This window comes from Dipodomys ordii, unplaced genomic scaffold (genome assembly GCF_000151885.1).
Source record: "Dipodomys ordii isolate 6190 unplaced genomic scaffold, Dord_2.0 Scaffold75, whole genome shotgun sequence".
Taxonomy (NCBI): Eukaryota; Metazoa; Chordata; class Mammalia; order Rodentia; family Heteromyidae; genus Dipodomys; species Dipodomys ordii.
In genome coordinates this window covers 1,537,259-1,543,895 of record NW_012267291.1, presented here as the reverse complement: position 1 = coordinate 1,543,895, position 6,637 = coordinate 1,537,259, and positions in this window count along the sequence as shown.

Here is a 6,637-nt window from a genome sequence, read left to right as displayed (position 1 = left end):
CGTGCATCTGCTTTCACGTTCCTCCACCTCTCCCCGCCCCTCTCCCCCTGGACTGGAGGACCCTGAGCCACCTGTTCAGGCCCTGCCGCGTCGCGGCCCAGCGAGTCTGTCCCTGTGGGCGAGAGGTTCCCCGTGAGCACCAGCGGCTCATGGAGGCGTTGCCGAGTGGAGCTCCCGAGCGCCTCGGCTCAGGTCTCTGGGAGCTTGTTCACGTGGACGGCCACTCCCAGGGACCAGTCTTCAGGAGCTGCTTCCTACGGTCCTGGGTACTTAGGACTGCGAGCTAGGAAACTGAACTGGGAGGTTGTACCCTCTGCTCCCCGGCTGGTAGCCTCCAACGGTCTTTCTGCAGCTGCCAGCCCCCTTAGCCTTGAGAGGAGACAGGCTCTGGGCAGCACACAGCCCAGGCTTGGCAGGCTAGGGGTCTGGAAGCTTGTTCTTGAGGGCGTGGCTGTGTGAAAACGTCTCGCAGACACACACGTATCTTGGGTTCTTTCTGTGAGAGTAAGGTAAAGGGTGACAGAGGGCTGATGGATATTCGGGAAAAGGCTGAAGGCCAGTGTGGGGTGGGCCAGGAAGCAGCCTAGGCTCGCTCTCTTGTTACAGATCCCTTACTAGCTCCGTCTAATGTCCTGGCTTTAGAAATTCCAGCCACGGTGCTTGTACAGAGACGGACGCAATAGCAGAGCCCTGTAAATTGTTATTGATTGAATTTTTAAATTGATAATCTAAGCTTGGAATGATACAGACGCCTCTTGAAGATAGCCACCCGTTTTATTTGTAGGTGTGAGGAACCTGGCTTTAATTTTTTTCTCCTCCTAGTTTGCATGTTTTCCCTCTCTAGTCTTAAACCGCTGGCACCAGCAGCCATAAATACTGATAAAATCAAAATGGATTTTTTTTTTTTTACCATTGGACAGTTTATGCTTAGAGAGACAGCTTATACCTACATAACACAGAAGGGGAAAAATGAAGGCTGGCCAGTGATCCGTGAAAACCTAAGTGCTTCCAGACAAATCCTAGGAACGGAATTGCTATCGAAAGATATCAGTGGCCAGCTTGCAGGCTCTAAGTCAGATAGAACCGAATGTTGTGAGAGCTCACAACTAAATAGCCTTTCAAATTAATTTGAAAACAAGCTCCTGTGTGTGTGTATGTGTGTGCACGCGCACGTGCATGTGTGCAGCATAAGGACCACATATAAGTAACCTGATCGTTTTCAAATGGTGCCTTTATTTTTATGTACACAAATTGCTGTGTTTGCAAACTCAGACCATGCCAAAATGCAGTGCCATTTGTCATTTGCAGCTCCTCAAAAATAGCTGGCCCAAGTACAACTTCCTGGTTCTGTTTCATAAAAATCCTTGGTTTAAGAGGGGGAGAAGTCCAGAGAAGCCAGTATTTGGCTCCTCCCCCCTCCCCCGGCCCCACATCGTACCTCGCGGGCCTGGGGGCCAGCGCCCCCTGCTGGCAGTGGCACCCTGCCTCCTGCTGAGCCCTGTGTGGCTGGCGGTGGGGGGCTGGGTGGAACTTGGCGATTCATGGAAAGGTACTATTAGGAGGAGACTGATCTTAATGACACTCAGGGCCATGTTTGCTGTTGCTGAGGAGTCAGCTGGACGGCAGGAGCAGAATGGTGCGTGGACTCTCCCCAGTACCAGATGGGGGCAGTGGCAGGCGGAGGGGCTGGTGAGGCCAGCCACCACCCTGGGAACACCCAGGGTAGTCAGCTCCCCTGGGGGTTGCCTGGCCTTGACTGGATTTGGAGAAGCTTTCCCCTCCTCCAGCAGCTCCGGTGATAGGAAGGAACCTTCTAGAGGATGTGGCTTTGTCACTGCCACCCCACCTGCAGCACGTGCTCAGTTCAGCTGCATGTGCCCTGCGGGGAGGATGAAGGATGCAGCAGCTAGCGCTGTCAGCCCCGGAAAGCCCTGTGCGGAGACGGTCTCAGCTCCCAAAAGGAAGCAGGCAAAGCTGGACCCCCCTCACCTGCCTCGCCCGCCTGTGCAGCCCCCAGTGTGTGGGCCTGCACACCGACGGCCTTCCGGGCGGAAAGGAGCAGAGACAGGACTCCGGTTCCGATGTTTTCTACTGAAAAGGGTTGTGCTACTGACAGGGAAGAAAGGAGCTGCCTCCATTTCCCCACTGCCTCGGGAATGAATTTGGGGGCTTCAGAGAGACAGTTGCCGGTTGGTCTCAGCTAGGTGACATCAGGCTCTGCATCCCGTTTGTTAAAAGTTGGCATTGTAGACGCGGCCTACAGAGGATTGAACGTAGCTGAGCTGAAGGAGAGATGCGAGATGCAGGGGAGGGGAGAGGAGGGAAGGGAAGGGAAGGAAGGAAGCAGACAGCCCCGGACTCAGGCAAGGTAGGGGTAGGAGCTGAGTGACTGGACAGGCCCTCGCCCCCTGCTCCATCCTGCCTGCTCCGCACAAGGCTTGGCCATCAGGAACAAGCAAGCGCTAGAGGCCATGAGCCCCTGCCTGGAGCCCAGATCTCCCCTTTGGGGTAAAGGGTGGGGTTATAGCCACATGTGCAGCCCTGAGAAGAATACCATTTTTCATTTTACTTTATTCCATTACAGAGGTATGCGGGCAAATTAAAAAGACAAACATACAAACAGCTATGTATTATAGTTAAAGGCGAAAATAGAAGGTAGATGAGAGGTTGTTTTGGTGAAGGTAATTACTTTAGATTTTTCTTCTTAATGGAATTAATTCATTAGAAGATGTCTGCATCCAATCTGTAGGAAAGGGAAGAAAAAGGTTAGCAACAAAAATACAGCTATTATCCAACGCCATAAATATTTGCAATTATGATACCTTTGGAATGTAGCCACGGTATGGATTGTTCTGATTAAAAGATGTCAGTTGAATCAAACAGTGTTGAGGGAACATCACTTGCTGGTGGTAGATAAATGCAGAGGTTTATTTTTAAACCAGGAAACATTGATCCTGTAACAATGCCCTATTACAGCTGCTTTATTACGCCACCGGGCTGATGGAGATTTAATCATTTGGCTAATGGATGTGGGTGCAGGATGGTGCTAGCGCCCCGCCCTGGGCTCCAGCTTGCATTCTGATGAGGCGGGCCTGGAGTCCAGCCTAGGCCACTGGGGTCTCTTTCTTTCTCCCTCCCCTCCCCCCAATCGCCAAATAAAAGGGTAACCTGTTACTTTTGTGTTTCCCTGCATAAAACACTGGCTAAAGGGAGACAAATCAGACCTCTTAACACAATCTCATTAAAGCTTATTGCTAACAAGAACACAAAACCTTTTATGACTTACAAAGATGATAAATTTGTGTAGATGTTTCACATATTCTCGCTGGTTTTCTTTATAGCACAGACTTTCATTCTTTTCCTGAACGGGCTGCATGCGTTCCCATCTTTCTTTTGTTGTTTTTTTTTCTTTTTAAGTAAACAAAATTCAGCTCTTACCCCTCCAGCACATCATTCAGTACTGTTTTTTCCCCCCATTAAATCATTTCTGTGGAATCAGAGGTCAGAATTAATATTGTCTATAATACTGAGGCCTTGTGTATAAACTGTTTTTTTGCTTTACATAATTATACGTTTAACAAATGTGTAATCAGTTGTAATAAGTTCCTTCTATATGTTAGATACTCCTATGAGGGGTTGAGAAATTAATCAGTGGAAGTGATTTCCTTTTTAAATTTTTCATTCAGAAGCAGTCTAATGGGCTATTCAAACTCATCAAGAAAAACATTTGGTTCTCATTTTGATCACTAGCATTTCTTTCGTGTTTTTTTTTCATTTTTTCCCTTTTCCCCATTCTCTCTCTCTCTCTCTCTCTCTCTCTCATTTCTAATAGCTTATAAACTGCTGCCATGGAAATTACTGTAAGAAACTTAAAAATTGTCTATTTAAATGTCCCTTTTCCCTCCTCTTTCCTTGTTTGAGTGAAGAAATAATCTCAGTAATGTATGCTGTTCCCAGCCTGGCTTACATCTTTTTTTTCTGTCTTGTAAAAGATCTCTGCAGTCTGTGATGTGGATGTTTATTCTGACTGCAGTGTACGTTAACATGTTAGGAATGGAGTATTTTAAGAGATGTCTTCGAATGCTTTCCTTTTCATAATTTTTCCTTTATGTGTTTAAGTTGTATTTCCTGTTTTGACATGGAACTCGTTTACAAAGTCCGTGCAGGAAAGGACTCTTTATCATCATGCATTTTGGTTATCTGATAGTAATAAATTCCTGGTTTTACGGCTGACTTTATGTTTCCTGTTGGGAAGGAGACATATGTCTGCAGTGTCCGGATCGAACGCCGCTGCCGGTGCGCTCGCATGTTCTGTCAGTCTGATGAAATCTGCCCTGCCACCATGCAAACTTCTGTGTGCGCTGTCTCCGTCTTATGCTCAATAAATTCTGTGCTCTGAATATGTGTAAAGGATGCTTCAGTGTAAATTATTTTGAGTCGGTGGCTTAGGCACATTTAGATAAGCTCTGGAGAATGTGCTGCGTGAGTTTAGGCTCTGGAGAATGTGCTGCGTGAGTTTAGGTAAGCTCTGGAGAATGTGCTGCGTGAGTTCAGGCTCTGGAGAATGTGCTGCGTGAGTTTAGATGATAAGCTCTGGACACTGTGCTGCGTGAGTCGAGTCCACTGCCCAGTTCTGCTCTCTCCTCTTCTTGGGAACATGAAATTAGATTAAATGAGAGAAAATCGCAGATATTTTGTAGCAGAAAACGGATTTAAGAGCTCATTTAGGTCAACTTTACAGACGGAACTGCTGCCAGGGGCTGGAGCACGGTGGGGGGAGGCCTCGGGTGGGGGGAGCCCCGGGTCTTTGGCCTTGGAAAAGTGAGCTGGCTTGTCTTTAAGAAGTGGCGGCTGATTCCATGAGAACAATCGTGCAGCATTACCTTGCGAAGCCTCTGAGAACAATCAGCCTCCCTTGTACCAGTCCCCACTTCCCGCTCCCCCCTCCCCAGCAGATGGTAAGACAATAGGAAGTCTGGATCTACCGTACCCCAAACCTAAGCACGCCCTTCCTCCAGAGATAGCCAGACTTTTCCTTTCTATTAGATGTGTTCCTCCAAGCCCGTGTTTTAATCACAAGCCGCAGCACACTACCTACCCTGTCACGCATGTCGCCTTTTGGGCTTTGAAATCTGTCTTGGGGACTGTTGCATGTCAGCACGAATAGTGTTCCTGCCATTCCCTTCCATGGCTCTGTAGTCTTCCTCCTGTGATGTGTGGCTAATTCACTTACCAGCCGAGGGGCCTTGGTGCGGTTTCTTGCCTTGCTTCTACAGACAGCCGCAGAAAGCGCCCTTGTGCTTGTATAGGTCAAGAGTACAAGAGGGTCACCTCCCAAAAGAGAGAAGCGGTCAAGCCATGGCAAGGCCCCATATTGGGCTCAAGTGAAGGGCTTCCTCCTGCCTCCCTGAGCACACGGTGAGCTCAGCCCCTCGGGCTGCCCCCTCGCCCCTTTGCCAGCAACACACATCATCAGCTGATCTGCGCTCTTTTCTGGCTCCCACAGCAGTGTCGGGTTTAGCTTGCATTTCTTTGCGTAAACCAGAGCAGGTGTTCATGTGAGTGAAAGCCATTGGAAAGCCCATGGTGGTCCGTGGTGAATTCGGGTCTAAGGGGAGACAGGCTTGTAGCAAGAGGGACTGAAGCAGAGCAGGCACATGATACAAGTCTCCCTTACCCACTGCTCAGCTATCGCACGGCGTCGCTGCTTGCAGTGAAGTACAAGCAAGGACAAGGGCACAAGGGCCCAGGGGACTCATTACCTCCCCTCCTTCCATGCCAAGACTAGGGCTTGAACTCAGGGCCTGGGCACTGTTCAATACCTTTGTTTCTCAAGGCTGGCACTCTACCACTTGAGCCACAATCTCTCTGCCAGTTACAGAGATCAAAGTCTCGCTGACTTTCCTGCCCTGGCTGGTTTGAAACTGCACTGCCATGCATGGACACAGCACCTGCAGCTGAGGACTGCACTGCCCAGACCCGTGGGTGCTTTTCCCCCATCCTGGGGTGGCGGTGGTGTGACTGGCACTCACAGAGGTCGTGTCCCAAACCACCCAGAGCCCCCGGGAGAGGCTCTGGCCATGGTGGCAGTGTGGGGGACATGCGTAAGCAGCGGGGTGGGGGGGAGGTGGGCTGGGGGGTACAACAACAAAAGGAGTCCTGGAGCTCAGCTGCACTGCTCGGCCATTCTCTTTGTTCGTGCATTAGAAAACAGTCTGTGCCCCGGGATCTGCCCGGTCTTGTAATGGGGTGATAGCCCCATCAGCCACTGAAAACACCCTCCAAGCCTGCACTTAAAGCCCAGGCTTTCTGTTTTCAAGTAGAACTCCTGTTTCTGTTTTCTCAGCAATGTCTGGCCACTAAAATCACTTCAAAGAAGAAAAGAAAGAGTAAAAAGTTGGAGAAAACACAAAATGAGTATTATGGGCTTTTTTTCCCCCTGTTTTTGAAAAATGTACCTTTACACTACTTCAAAAATGTTAAGAAATGGTGCGTAGGCAGGAGGCTGTTCAAAGCCAAGCCAAGACCCATGGTTCGGCTTTAACCCCTTCCTTGGTCACACGGCTCAGCTGGTCCTGGAATGTATCTTCAGCTAGGAATAATAAAATCCCAGGCCGTGTGTGAGGAAGGGCTGGCA